The sequence below is a fragment of the Lepidochelys kempii genome, chromosome 3, assembly GCF_965140265.1.
Source record: "Lepidochelys kempii isolate rLepKem1 chromosome 3, rLepKem1.hap2, whole genome shotgun sequence".
NCBI classification, from domain to species: Eukaryota; Metazoa; Chordata; order Testudines; family Cheloniidae; genus Lepidochelys; species Lepidochelys kempii.
Genome location: NC_133258.1, coordinates 68,667,147 through 68,683,352, shown reverse-complemented (window position 1 = coordinate 68,683,352; position 16,206 = coordinate 68,667,147).

The window sequence follows — 16,206 nt, the reverse complement described above, 5'->3', positions numbered from 1 at the left end:
AATCAATCCTCGCCACTAAGACATTGCATGAGCAATGTTACATGACAATTTCCTGCCAGAATTTCACCAGGGTGTTGAACTTAGACTTTCCAGTTCATGGTACAGGCATTGCATGGCTTAGTTAGTGTGGAGCATATGTAGCTGTCTTACTTGATTATAGAGTAGGCCAAATTCCCAGATAAGTTTGTATTAATGAAACAAAAAGCATTTCTAGGGAAAAGTTGGTAAACTTGTTTTCTTCCACAATGTGAATGTGCTGAATCTGAAAATGTTGTTTACCAAGCTGAATTTTGAACTTAAAGAAAAGTAAAAACAAAAAAGAAAATGGCTACCATAAGTAACTTTAAAAAATAGAAAATAAAGGATAAGTACTAATTATGGAATATGTTCCTGATTTCCTATCAGAAAATGCAGGAAACTGTTTCTGTTGAAGAGCATACTCTCTGCTTCCTCTGGTCATGAGATGACATGCACTTGAATTTTGTTGGCTTTGCAGTAAGGATGACATTTAAGATTAAGTAAACTAAATACTTTTCAGGTATTTTTGATATGTGAAAATAAAACTGGATTTGTGCTGGAAATGGCCCACCTTGATTATCATACACATTGTAAGGAGAGTGATCACTTTACATAAGCTATTACCAGCAGGAGAGTAGGGTGGGGGGAGAGAAAACCTTTTGTAGTGATAAACACCCATTTTTTCATGGTTTGTGTGTATAAAAACATCTTCTGTATTTTCCACAGTATGCAGCCGATGAAGTGAGCTGTAGCTCACGAAAGCTTATGCTCAAATAAATTGGTTAGTCTCTAACATACTATATATAACTTATTTTCGTAGGTTCTCTTTCAAAAATATGAATTATTATTAGTACTACCCACTAACCTAACCTAAAGCTGACTTTTGCTTAAAGTGTGAGTTGAGTATTGATTTGAATACCTATGCCACAGCACAAGCTACATAATGGGAATTTATTTATTTATTCAATATTCATGTTGTAGTTATTAATTATAAATTTATATAATCAAGTATTCCATATATGAAACCTTGAGGCAGTCTTGAACCTGAATACTGCCTCAACAGTATCTTATAAACAATTCCAACAAGAAAAAAAAGGGATTGGCTACAACAGAAGAGGCAACAAATGCAAGACAAACTCAGGGACTACCAAAACAGGTATGCAACGGACAGAATTCTAAGAGCTCTTCAACCGGATTCCAGGCAATTGTTACTTTGGCAAAAAAAAAACCAAACTGTTATGCAATGTATATAGATAAAGATAAAATTAGAAGACTTTATCAACAAGCAAAAGTGAGCTGCAACCCCAATCTTCGATTACCATCACCAAACCCTCGACAGCGCTTTGGAGCAAGATCACCGCAGTGAACTGGAGTCTGCATTTTCTGCCAGGTGGGAAGTTCCAAACAAAAAACTTTCTTCTGCAACAAGATTAAAAAATAAACAAACAAATGCTTGAGGCAGCCAGGGGTGGCAGGTTTATATAATTTTTGTTGGTGTCCAGAACGGTTCCAAGTCCCGCCCCTTCCCCACCTCCCACCTGCCTTGTAAGCCTATATATATATTTTTTAAATAATGTAAAAATGTGAGGGCTCTGCGGTGGGGCTGTGGATGAGGGGTTTGGGGTGTGGGAGGGGCTCGGGCAGAGGATTGGAGTGCGGGCTTGAGGGCTGCGGGTTGGGGCTGTGGATGAGGGGTTCACAGGGCAGGAGGGGGCTCAGGACTGGGGCAGAGGATCTGGGATGGGGCAGGGCCAGGGATGAGGAGTTTGGGGTGCAGGCAGGCTGCTGGAGCCAGAGTGGAGGACTCCCCCCAGCCCTCCCCCTGCCAGCAGCAGCGAGCTCTGGGGGAGGGGCCCCCTTTTCCCTCAGCAGCACACTCACCTTGCACTACTGTCACTGCACATGCTGCTAGGGTCCCTCTCAGGTCCAGAAAGCCCCTTCGCCTCCCCTGTGGTGAATGTGGGGGGGTAGGGGGAGCTGCCATCACATGTGCGCCTCCTCCCCAGCTGCTGCCCTTCATTGTAGCCTCACCGAGGGTGGAAGATGGGGATGTTCAAGGAGTGTGTCTGGGGGCAGCAGGCGGGGCTGGGGGAAGAGACCCAGCTCCGAATATTGGTGGAGTATATTGCTGGAGCATGGACACCACGGGCCTATACAACTTGTTGCCCCTGGAGGCAGCAGAGTATGAACATGAGCTCAGTGTACGTTTGGATGGTGTAGGTGACCTTATAGCCTCAGAAAGGAAATACCACCCTAAGCATTTCTTGAGAAAAGTAATAAAAACTAAATATGAAGCCACTCATAATGGTACAGACTTGGCAATGATCAGGCTTAGTGATGAGTTAAAACATTGTGCAGAAAAAGTCCATGTTTTGGAACTCTCACAGGTATGGACTCATTACTGTTTTCTCTCAAATGAAGCTGACAGAGAGGTCCCATGTTCATCTGTAAGTCATATGACAACTTGCAGAGAAAAAACATTCTACATCTTGATGGTGCTTGTGAGTTAATTAATTTACCTGACCAATCTGCTTAGTGCCTGTCAAATTCCACCACATCTCTTCCTCTAAATTGTTTAACAGTGCAGGAAAAGAAAATGTATCAACCACTCCAGTTTACAAGACTGAGCTGGAAGATGAATTTCTCTCAATTTAGCACTGAAATTATTCTCAGATATGCTTGCTAATCCTGGATACTATGGGGTAAACATCAGTGAGGAAGAGGTACTGCCTGTGTGCCAAAGACTGTATACATGTTTTTGTGACTTCTCTGGAGTAACCAGTCTATTCCTGAAGTCGGGAAATTTGAAGGTAGTGATGATGAGGAGGAGGAGAAGAAAGAGAAGGAAAAGGACTGAAAAGACACTGAAGATAATGTTGCAGAAGCATGTGAAGATGAGAAACAGGAATCATATAAACAGTCCATGATGTTAAGTATTGCACAAGATTTCATCTACAGTGTAAGTGGAGGTAAGAAGTGGATACCCAGACATGTTGGGCTTGGAAGCACCCTTTATTAGGCCACAAGATCAAAAAAACATGTCCAGGTGTTTCACAGTGCTGGGCACTATCAGCTACAAGAGCATACTTCAAGTTGACACAGCACCGGCCAAGAGCACACTGATGACAATGAATAGGGATGGAACAGTGATCCCATCAAACTTGGTTAAAGGAAGATTTACCAATTTCACTGCAGCTAATGCTGATATGAAATGAGTGTACTCTTGATGGGCAAAACATTTTTCATAACACATAGTATGCCACCTGGCAGAAGACCCACATTTGATCTGATACTGCAGGACATTGAGCCAACAAATCATGTTACTCTGAATGTTCCAGATGCAATGAACACCATCTTTTCTGCTAATATCACAGAAGGTACAGCAGAACGAAAATTTAATGAAGATGTCCCGGTATAATGGTGAATGGACATGTCATAAATATAAAGGAAAGTGTAACAAACCTTTATATATGCAGTAACATCAAATCCCTCCTGGCCAAAGGTACAGAATCACTTACCTGTAAGGGATCAGAGAAACAGCCGTGTTAGTCTGTATTCGCAAAAAGAAAAGGAGCACTTGTGGCACCTTAGAGACTAACCAATTTATTTGAGCATAAGCTTTTGTGAGCTACAGCTCACTTCATCGGATGCATACTGTGGAAACTGCAGAAGACATTATATACACAGAGACCATGAAACAATACCTCCTCCCACCCCACTCTCCTGCTGGTAATAGCTTATATAAAGTGATCACTCTCCTTACAATGTGTATGATAATCAAGTTGGGCCATTTCCAGCACAAATCCAGGTTTTCTCACCCTCCGCCCCCCCCCCATCGCAGACACCATCACAGGGCCTAATAACATCAGCCACACTATCAGAGGCTCGTTAACCTGCACATCCACCAATGTGATATATGCCATCATGTGCCAGCAATGCCCCTCTGCCATGTACATTGGTCAAACTGGACAGTCTCTACGTAAAAGAATAAATGGACACAAATCAGATGTCAAGAATTATAACATTCATAATCCAGTCGGAGAACACTTCAATCTCTCTGGTCACGCAATTACAGACATGAAGGTCGCTATCTTACAACAAAAAAACTTCAAATCCAGACTCCAGCGAGAAACTGCTGAATTGGAATTCATTTGCAAATTGGATACTATTAATTTAGGCTTAAATAGAGACTGGGAGTGGCTAAGTCATTATGCAAGGTAGCCTATTTCCCCTTGTTTTTTCCTACCCCCCCTTCCCCAGACGTTCTGCTTAAACTTGGATTTATGCTGGAAATGGCTCACCTTGATTATCATACACATTGTAAGGAGAGTGGTCAGTTTGGATGAGCTATTACCAGCAGGAGAGTGAGTTTGTGTGTGTATGGGGGTGAGAAAACCTGGATTTGTGCTGGAAATGGCCCACCTTGATTATCATGCACATTGTAGGGAGAGTGGTCACTTTGGATAAGCTATTACCAGCAGGAGAGTGAGTTTGTGTGTGTGTGTTTTGGGGGGGGGGGGTGAGAAAACCTGGATTTGTGCTGGAAATGGCCCACCTTGATTTTCATACACATTGTAAGGAGAGTGGTCACTTTGGATAAGCTATTACCAGCAGGACAGTGAGTTTGTGTGTGTGATTTTTGGAAGGGGGGGGGGTGAGAAAACCTGGATTTGTGCTGGAAATGGCCCACCTTGATTTTCATACACATTGTAAGGAGAGTGATCACTTTAGATAAGCTATTACCAGCAGGAGAGTAGGGTGGGAGGAGGTATTGTTTCATGGTCTCTGTGTATATAATGTCTTCTGCAGCTTCCACAGTATGCATCCGATGAATTGAGCTGTAGCTCACGAAAGCTTATGCTCAAATAAATTGGTTAGTCTCTAAGGTGCCACAAGTACTCCTTTTTTTTTTTTACCTGTAAGGGGTTCATCAGTTCCATTAACCTAGTTGGCACCTGACCAGAAGGACCAATGGGGAAAGAAGATACTTTCAAATCTGGGGGAGGGGGAGGTTTTGTTTGTGTTCTTGGTGTGTTCCCTCTCGAGACAAAGAGAGAGACCAAGCAAGTAATCCAGCTTCTACTGAAATGATACATCTAAAATTACAGAACTTGTAAGTAATAGCAAGGAAATGCATTAGATTATCTTTTGTTTCAAATTGTGAATTTTCCCTATGCTAAGAGGGAGGTTTATTCCTGTTTTTTCTAACTTTGAAGTTTTGCCTAGAGGGGAATCCTCTGTGTTTTAAACCTTATTACCCTGTAAAATTACCTTCCATCCTGATTTTACAGAGGTGCTTCTTTTACTTTTTTCTTTATAATAAAGCTCTGCTTTTAAGAACCTGATTGGTTTTTAGTGTCCTAAAAACCCAAAGGTCTGGTCTGTGCTCACCTTGTTTACCTATTTGGTTGGTATATTATTCTCAAGCCTCCCCAGGAAAGGGAGTGAATGGGCTTGGGGGGATATTTTGGGGAGACAGAAACTCCAAGTGGTCCTTTTCCTGAATCTTTGTCTAATTCACTTGATAGTGGCAGCAGTACCATCCAAGGTCAAGGAAGGATTTGGTACCTTGGGGAAGTTTTTAACCTACGAGGGTAGAAATAAACTTAGGGGGTCTTTCATGCAGGTCCCCACATCTGTACCCCAGAATTCAGAGTGGGGAGGGAACCCTGACAGACACATAAATGATTGCCAGTCAGCTTTGAAAGCACAAACATAGGATATGGCATTTTTCTTCAAACATCAATTTGAAAATCCAAAATCTGGCCGGACAAGTTTTAATGAAAAGCACAGCAACAATAACTCTCCACTAACAACATACAGCTTCATGACTATCATTCAATCCCCAGCTTATGAATTGATGCACTGAATACTGTTGTAAAAAGATTTGCACAAGTCACACATTACCTTTAACAGAAACATGTAGTCTTGACAGTTGATCAAGCACTCTTCCCTGCTTTGAGGAAGCAAAAATGGACTGTACCACAATATAAAAATTTAGATTCCATGCTTAGGAGGTCTACACATAACAATGAACTTCCTAAAAGTGCTGGGGCAGCATACTCAGGATTCTGGATTGTCAAATGTGTAGACTGGAATTTTAGGTAGACAAACAATAGAGCATGTAATTGCTGGTAAAAATTGTGCAAAAGCCACTCATGCTCCCATGATCACTCTACAGGCAACGTGGCAACTGTCATTACCACCGCTTCTGAGTTATCTACAGCAACATGACAAGAAACTCAAAGAAAAACTCTTGGATTTTGCAAAATCTGATGCTGCAGAAGACTACAGTAACCTAGTGTGTATTCTGTCATCAGCAAGTTTCTATGACCAGATGTCATCACTTGTGCTGAGCAACATGGACAACTCAGTTGTGAAAGGTTCCAGCCACAGCGTCTATCAGGTAGATCCAGCCTACTCCCAAGACTGACTCAATGCCACTAGTAAAAGAGGAGGAATTATAGGTACCACAAGAACAGCCTAAGTACTCAGCAGATGAGCGCTCTCCTATAATCTACATGCCCAAATTGTAGCCCAAAACCAGAAAAGTGTTCAGCACTGGACTTGATGACCAAATGATTTGCAATGAATCCACACTAGCATGATCTTGCTGATGAAAATAAAGTGTTAATGACACTTCATAGATTCAAATTACTCACTAGTGAGCCAGCCTCCAACACATTGCAAAACATTGCAAGAAAGGATTTGGCTACAGAAGCAATTCAGCAAGCTCCGCTGAATGCAGAAATATTTGGCCAGGAGCAATTGAATACCTTTGTTCAGGAAAGGCTCATGACGCCAAAGGAGGGAAGTGCCCATACCAAATTCTGTGATCCACTGAAAAAGACAAGGGCTTCGCTGTTTTCCTCTCTGTGCAGTTGGAAAAGAAAAGAAAAGCTACTCACAGTAAAGTCTGATCATTTCATACTACATATTACTGCCTATAATGCAGGAAGTGGAATAAAAAACATAGAAATTTACTAATTTTTCAAATTGACTTAGTTTTGAACTTTAATTTAGATGGCAAAATATTCAAAATTCAATTTGGTGAACATTTTTTTCTTCAGATTCAGCACGTTCAAATTATGAAAGGTAACATGTTTGCCCTCTTTTCCCCCAAAATGCCGCCTACATCTTATTTTATGGAAAACGTGCCACGTCTATCACAGACTGAGTTGGCTCCATCTTTTCTTTTTGTCTTTTTGTTTTACAATCTTTACATTTTAAACAGTTATGAAGTTATCAATGGAATATAAACCACAATTCTTAAGCACTGAATAATAGTTCAGGAAAATATGATAAAGTTACCTCAATTATTTAAAAATAGTGAACTAGCAGTTTTTCTTTGCACAATATTTCTTAAAATAAAGAATATATTCCTTCAACAGTGTTAGCCATTAGCCAATATTCATGGATGTCTGACCATTAGCGATAAAGAGACAGTGATTTGCAGGTGGAGTTCAGAAAGTGGAATTGAACATGGCAAATCTGGAACCTCTGATTGCCTGACCGGGAAGCCATCCTGGGCATTTTAGTGAATTATGATCGTAGTAAACATACCAAAGGATGGGTACTATAGAAAACATGTGTTCATCTATTTTAATATACAGAAGTTGCACAAAATTAGACTTCAAGTGAATACCTGCAGCCATGTATAGACATCTTGCCTGATATCATGCATTATGCAGGGGCAGTGTAACGCCAGACCTTGGTCGCTGGCAGGCAGGATTGAACCCAGGGCCTCTGGAGCTTACTGCATGAGCCTCTACCACATGTGCTAAAAGCCAACTAGCTGTTAACTAAGGCTGTAGAGCAGACTCATTTAACTCGCTCTCTCTAAGTGGTCTCGGTGCCACTAGATGGGACAGAACACCACACCTAGGAGGTGTGTGAGTTACAGCAGCACTTGAATTGTAGACCTCTAAAGAAAAGCATAGGGTGCTGCACAAAATGGGTTGGTAATTTGGTCCGTGGCACTTTGTCCTCCAAGTTTTTACTGAATTAATATCACAATATTGTATTAAGGCATAATATGGGGTGAGAAGTGTTACCTTCTGTCTTGATCTGAGTGAGGCAAGTGGGATGCACTGGTGTATTGTTGATCACTTACTATACGTGCTTGTTTGGAAAAATTCAGTAATTCCAGTGCTTCACAAAGTTACCAGTTGATCCCCTCACAACTGCAGTCTCTGATCTACATTAAGAGAATTTGTTAGCAACATGTTATTATTCCTTTAAGTTAAATCCCAATCAGCACAACACTATTAATAAAATATTAGTCTTATGACTTCCCATAATCTAGCTTCTGGTATCCCAGACAAGGAATAAAAAGACAATATTGAAAACATGGAGCCAGATCCTCAACCGATCTAAACTAGCATATACCGATTTACACCTTCTGAGGATCAGGCCCATAACATTTTATGAAGACATGCTAATATTAAAAAACCAATAACACAAACAGGGCAAATGGATGTTTTGCGAGTTGAGATTTAAGGAGACAAGGAAGGGAATTACAGCAGTCAAAGTAAGAAGAGATGAAGGTTAATCCAGGCTGCATCCAGTATAAGAATGTTGACAGAGAACTGGTTGAGATAGTGGGCTAAAATCTGCCCTTCAATTTGTCAGTTTAAATCTGGAGGGCAGAATAAATTCATGCTAGTGAAGTCACTTTGGGTTTACAGCACTATAACAGCAAGCAGAATTTGGAAGTCTGTTGCAGCTGATGTTCATTGTAATCAAATATGTAGATCTGGGAAGGCCATGTGGAATGCCTACTATAAATTCCTTATAGCAGGAGCAAATGTGAAATTTGACTTGAGAAGGTAGAAAGAAGAAGTAGAGTTCTGAGTGACGGGTTTTTATTGTGTTTCTTTTGCTTTTTCAATCAGGATACCAGTTTTAGATACTTTTTGTGGAAGGCTCTGGCAAATCTAGGAGCTAATAATACTGAAGTAGCCAAAAAGGACCAAAACAGGAAGAGGGAGAAGTTCTAGGTATTATCTACATATTATTGGTTGAATTCAGAAAGGAGGTAGCCAAAAAGCATGAGACCAAGAAGAGAAGGGGAGTCCTGCAGTGCTCCATAATGGAAATGTCTAGGTACGAGATATGTCCATTGCCAGTCACAGTGGAGAAGTGGCATTAGCAGGATAGGATAGGTAAGGAACAGAAACCAGGAAGTCAGAGCAGATCTAGTCCATGTTCAGAATTCACAGAGTATTGTTGCAGTCCATTTTGAGTGCTTTAGATTCCCAGGTGTGTTGGAGAGTCCAGCACTAAAAGGGGACACCTGTTAAAGAAGAGCTTCTCCTCAGCAATGGTAAATTCAGCCCTGTGCACACAATACCCTAGGGACATCCTGGGGCCCCATTATAAAACATATGCTGAACTCCTCCTCCCCCCCGACACACACACACTATATGTCACTAATACTAAACAAGGTATCTCTGATAGTTTGTAAAAAAACACCAAAATCATGCATATTTCAACATTTTTAAAATCTTTTTAAAAAATCTTAAGCATCATTATAAAAGCTTATTCCAATTTTAGCAGCAAAACCTCAATGCAAGAGGTCAAATATCCTGCCACACAGGATAATCCAGCAAACAGAATGCAAATAACGCTGCAGAATGATCTGAGACAAAAGGAAGCCATTCTAGAAACAGCACATTCATAATTTGGAAAACTTCAAACACGGAATTTGGTCTGCATGAAAAAGCTGCGAAGAAGCCTGTGAAATTAAACTGAACTTCCTGGGTACAATACATGATTTGGGTTGGGGCTGGGGGAAAGGGGGAACGGAACCATGCAACAGATAAAGAAGACACAGAGTAAAGAATGCTAATAAAAACTAAAACGTAAACATTTGTCTCTTATTGCTTTGGTGTTTCAGCTCCTCTCCAAAACAAAATATAAACACAGTTGATTTTTAATGTTCTAGTGCAGTAAAGCTGCATGAACGGAATGGAGCAGCATCCAAAAGCATTCGTTTCAAAACATTGCAGTTCACCAAGGGACATTTGTTAGCTGTAGAAATTCAGATTTCTGCTTCCTGGCCAACTAATGCAGGGTTGGCATATTTCCCTCTTCATAAAATCATAGAAATGTAGGGCTGGAAAAGACTTTGAGAAACTGAGTCCAGCCCCCTGCACTGAAGCAGGACTAAGTAAACCTAGACCAGCCCTGACAGGTGTTTGTCCAACCTGATCTTAAAAACTTCCAGTAACAGGGATTCCAGGAACTCCCTTGGAAGCCTATTCCGGAGCTTAACTACCCTTATAGTTAGAAAGGTTTTCCTAATATCCAATCTAAATCTCCCCTGCTGCAGATTAAGCCCATTACTTCTTGTCCCACCTTTAATGGACATGGAGGACAATTGATGACATTGTGACAATCGACATTGGTGAGGCCTCATCTGGAGTACTGTGTCCAGTTTTGGGCCCCACACTTCAAGAAGGATGTGGATAAATTGGAGAGAGTCCAGCGAAGGGCAACAAAAATGATTAGGGGACTGGAACACATGAGTTATGAGGAGAGGCTGAGGGAGCTGGGATTGTTTAGCCTGCAGAAGAGAAGAATGAGGGGGGATTTGATAGCTGCTTTCAACTACCTGAAAGGGGGTTCCAAAGAGGATGGCTCTAGACTGTTCTCAATGGTAGCAGATGACAGAACGAGGAGTAATGGTCTCAAGTTGCAGTGGGGGAGGTTTAGATTGGATATTAGGAAAAACTTTTTCACTAAGAGGGTGGTGAAACACTGGAATGCGTTACCTAGGGAGGTGGTAGAATCTCCTTCCTTAGAGGTTTTTAAGGTCAGGCTTGACAAAGCCCTGGCTGGGATGATTTAACTGGTAATTGGTCCTGCTTCGAGCAGGGGGTTGGACTAGATGACCTTCTGGGGTCCCTTCCAACCCTGATATTCTATGATTCTATGATTCTATGATCACCACCCTCTTCAAAACAGCCTTTAACATATTTGAAAATTTATTAGGTCCCCCCTCAGTCTTCTTTTCTGAAGATTAACATGCCCATTTTTTTTAACCTTTCCTCATAGACCAGGTTTTCTAAACCTTTTGTCATTTGTGTTGCTGTCCTCTGGACTTTCTCCAATTTGTCCACATATTTCCTAAAGTGCGGCACTCAGAATTGGATACAATACTACAGCGAAGGCTTCACCAGTGTCAAGTAGACTGAGACAGTTACCTCTCATGTCTTACATGACACTCCTGTTAATATACTCCAGAATGATATTAACCTTTTTTGCAATTGCATCACATTGTTGACTCTCATTCAATTTGTGAGCCACTATAACCCCCAGATCCTTTTCAGTAGTACGATCACATAGCCAAGTTATTCCCCATTTTGCAGTTGTGGATTTGATTTTTTCTTTCTAAGTGAAGTACATTGCACATGTCTTTATTTCATTTCATTTTGTTGAATTCAGACAAATTCTCTAATTTGTCAAGATTGTTTTGAATTACAATCCTGTCCTCTTGTTGCCGGCAGCCAGTGCCGAGAGGCAAAACAACAGCAGGGGTTCGTTACCCGGTGTGCTTCACTCAATAATCACAATGGGGTGGAGAAGCAGAAAAGTTTATTTGCAGCTGCAAACAAGGTACAGGGAGAATAGAATCTCAAATCCTGCACACCAGAGCAGGTCATTACACGTACTTTTATATTCCTTAATGCTACTGCACTATACATCAGCCAATTAAAACTTTGCACAAATACTCTGCCTTCCTTATATGGGTTACAACAATGTTTATTTTCTGCAACCTCTAACAAGCATTCCTAGCAACCTAAACAACCAGCACATTCTGTCTGGCTTTGTAGTTGTTTCTCTCCTATTATCTTTAACTTGGCGTCAGCAAACCTTACACTATAAGGCATTATCTGCGGCTGCAACATTGTTTTAAGTGCAAAAGAACTTACTCAAACCAGCCAGGCCTGAATTCTATTAAGGGGGGGTTGAGAAGAAGCCCTTAGGCCTTCAGCAGGGAGACTTCCTCGACCCATATGGCCTTCCATCCCCTCAACTTAACTAATGGCCATGCCCTGGGGTCTCCAACACTCCAAAGTACTTGCAGCTATCTGCAAATTTTATAAGCATACTCTCCATTCCAGTATCCAAGTTATTAATGGAAATATTCACGAGTACCCCCTTGTGAGGCCCCATGTGTTACACCCTCCCAGTTTGACAGAAAACCATTAATAACTACTCTTTGAGTAGTTATTCAACCAGTTATGCACCCACCCTTTGTAATTTTATCTAGACCACATTTCCCTAGCGTGCTTTGGAGAATGTTGTGTGGGACGGAGTCAAAAGCCTTACTAAAAATCAAGATATATCATGTCTACTGCTTCCCCCCATACACTAAGCCAGTAACCCTGCCAAAGAGGGAAATAAGGCTGATGTTAGCATGATTTGTTCTTGGCAAATCCATGCTGGCTATTCCTTATACCTTAGGTTAAGATTCTGTCCCAGATATTTTTAGTAAAAGTCAGGGACAGGTTGCGGGCAATAAACAAAAATTCATGGAAGCCCATGACCTGTCCATGACTTTTACTAAAAATACTCTGGGCGTGGGGGACAAACAGAGTGCTGCCGGGACTTGCTCCAGCCCCACCACTGCTCCGGTGGCAGAGGCTGACTGGGGGGGCTGACCCAACTTCAGCTGCTGATCTGGTGGCGGGCTGCCAGTCAGCTGTTCTGGCACACACATACAGCCCCATCCACTGCTCCGGCTCTGGCCCGTGGTTGGCTGCCGCCGAGCTGTTCCAGTGGCTGCTGCTCCAGCCCTGCCCCAGAAGAAGTCACGGAGGTCCCAGAAAGTCATGGAATCCATGTCCTCCATGACAGAACCGTATCCTTACTTGTAATCCTATTATCCTCTAGGTGCTTACAAATTGATTATTTAATAATTTGTTCCAGGATCTTTCCAGGTATCGAAGTTAGGCTGAATGGTTTATAATTCCTGGGGTCCTCTTTGTTTCCCTTTTTGAAGATAGGTACTATGTTTGCCCTTCTCCAGTCATGTGGGACCTCATCCATCCTCCATGGAGTTCTCAAAGATAATCGCTCTTGGTTCCAGCTTGCTTTGGCTAGTTCCTGAAGTAGCTGAGGATGAATTTCATCAAGCACTGCCAACTTGAACCTAACAACATCTAAATTACCTAAATATTCTTTAACTTGTTCTGTCCCTATTTTGGCTTGCATTCCTTTCAACTTGTTAATATTAATTGTGTTGATTATCTGGTTACCTTTAACTCTTTTAATGGAAACTGAAGCAAAATAGGCATTAAACACCTCAGCCTACTTGATGTTATCAGTTATTAGCTCTTCTTCCCCACCAAGTTGAGGATCTACACTTTCCTTTGTCTGTCTTTTGCTCCTAATGTATTTAAAGAACATCTTCTTATTGCCTTTTAAGGCCCTTGCTTGGTAGAACTCATTTTGTGCCTTAGCCTTTCTGATTTTGTCCCTACATGCTTGTGCTATTCTTTTGTACTCCTCCTCACCAATTTGACCACATGTCCACTTTTTGTAGGATTTCTTACTGATTTCCAGGTCATTGAAGAGCTCCTGATGGAGCCACATTGGCCTCTTACTGTTCTTCCTATCTTTCCATCTCATTGGAATAATTTGCTGTTATGCCTTTAAAACTTTTTCCTTGAGAAACTGCCAGCTCTCCTGAACTCCTTTTTCACTTCAATTTATATAGCATACAACCCAATTAGGGATTTACACTGTCTTAGACATACATATACTATACTTTGCCTCTACTTTATTTTTATTCTTTGATAAGCAGGATTGGATCATAGATGTTTTGGCACTTTTCTTCCCTCTGATTTGAGGCTGATGCTCTGCTAGATTCATAAAGATTTTATTATTTGTTATTATTAGTGATCTCTTAAGTGCCCCCAAATGTCCTAGATGCTCACAAAACAAGTAAAGACCCAACCTCTGCTAGAAAAGCACGCAAGCCTGATTTGATATGACATGACAAGTGGGAGGCACAAAGAGACAAGATTGAGGGGGAAGGATGACAATAATAAATATCACAGAATTACTTAGGGCCAGCTGGTGTTAACTGGCATAGCTCCAACATTCATGTAGATGTATGCCAGCTCAGGATTTGTCCTTAGTATTTCAAAATGACATCCTCCCGTTAGGGAGTGTGATGGGGCACACTCGCCCCTAACTGGACGGGGAAGGGTTAACCCTACATTGAGGGTTGAGGAAGCCACACCCCCTTTACTCTACTGGGCATGCTCCAGGTGCACTGGTATAAAAGGGAGCAGCTCAGCTCTGTTGGGGCTGACTGCTGGGGAGGAAGGATGTGCTCCATTGTCTCTAGCCAAGGATCAGCCAAGGCCTGAGGAGTTGTAATCCAAGCAGATGCTAAGGTACTTTCTGAGACTTTGCTGTGTCAGGAGTCACAGGGGACAACACAGACTGGGGAACCTGGAGATAGCAGAGATGCCCAGACCGTAGCCACAGGAACTCTGGTAGGAAGCAGCCCAGGGAAATTAGATAGTGGCCTGGTTGGTGAACTGGAGTTGTGAGTTGGTGTGTTTTGGTTGCAACTGCCCCTCCACCTGCTGACTTAGTGGCACATGCCCCTGGCACTACCAAAGCCCTGGGCTGGGGTCCAGTGGAGAGGGAGGACCTGGACCCCTGCCCCCAGGGCTTCCACCTTCTTCCTTGTGTGTGGTGGCTCCCTTCTGGACTCACTTTGGCCATTAGGCCTTACTGCACTGCTGAGAAGGTCAAACCAAATGGACTTTGGATGCTAGGCCTTACAGCCCTGCTAACTATTGACATTGGCCAGTGGGCCACATTGTCCTGTAAACTGGGGTGCATTTTACTGACTTTAGCCTTTAGGCCTCACTACCCTGATGAGCATGATGAATCTATGGACTCTGGCCACTATGCCTTATTGCCCTGTTTTCCTGGGGCGAATGGACTAATTGTGGCTACTTGGCCTCTCTGCCCCACTAAGAGGGGTGAACCTATTGACTTTGGCCATTGGGCTTCACTGCCTAGCTAGTAGGGGTGAATACACTGACCTTAGCCATTGGGCCTCATTCACCTGCTGAGTAAGGTGAGTCTATGGACTCTAGATGCTAGGCCTTACTACCCTGTCCTCTTGAGGTAAAGATACTGATTGGGGTTATTAAGCCTTACTATCTCACCAAGAGGGGTGAATCTATTAATGCTGGCCACTGGGCTGCATTGCCCCGTCTCATTAGAGCAAACCCACTGACTGTAGCCAGTGGGCCTTACTGCCTTGGGGCCAATTTATTGACTCTGGCCATTGGGCTGCATTCCCCTGCTAAGAAGGGCAAGTATATAGACTGGGGTTAGGAGTGTGATGGGATGCACTGGCCCTGCACTGAAAGGGGTTTCCCCCAACCCTGTCACAGGGAGGTTCCCACCTCTCCCCATCTCTCTGCACATCTGCTGATCTTTACAACATGTGAAGACAGCAGCTCTAACTACAAAATCTGCCACCGGGATATGACAATTTCCCTCTTTGTATCTTCTAAGGAAATATTTTCTTTCCCTTTTACTCTGCATTAAAAAAAATCTCCTCAGTACAAACATGGTGGCTATATTTTCCCCATCTTTCTGCCCCCTAACGTCCATGGAAAGGTCTATTTCAAATATAAAGGACAAAGTTGTGGCTGTCCAAAACAACTGCCATAACAAAGGCTGACAGTAAACTTTACTACTTGCCATATGTTCCAAAATATCATGCAATATCTGGGCTAAATCCTTCATTGGTGAATGTTTTGTATCCTCAACTGTGAACTATTTATTCAAGGTACTTTTATAGCCTCCTCTCCCCACCTCCCCTCATACAGGGCAGATAGAGAGAATACCACCACAGAGTGAATGCAGCAGAACAATTCCCCAAAGATCACAAGTATAGGGATCAAAGGGTGATAAATAGACCACAACCCTACACTGAGTCTAATTTAAAAAAAAAAATAGAATGCATTCCAGGGATAGAAGAAAACATATAGGCACAATCCTGGTAGTCTGCAACCCACCTGCACAGTGCTGGTTCATAAAGAAGCAGAACTCAAGAGAGCCAATAATAAGTCTCCTGACAACATCATTTCAATTAGGTCCACTTACTGTTCCTCCAGCTATAACAAATAGCTATTCAAATTCATG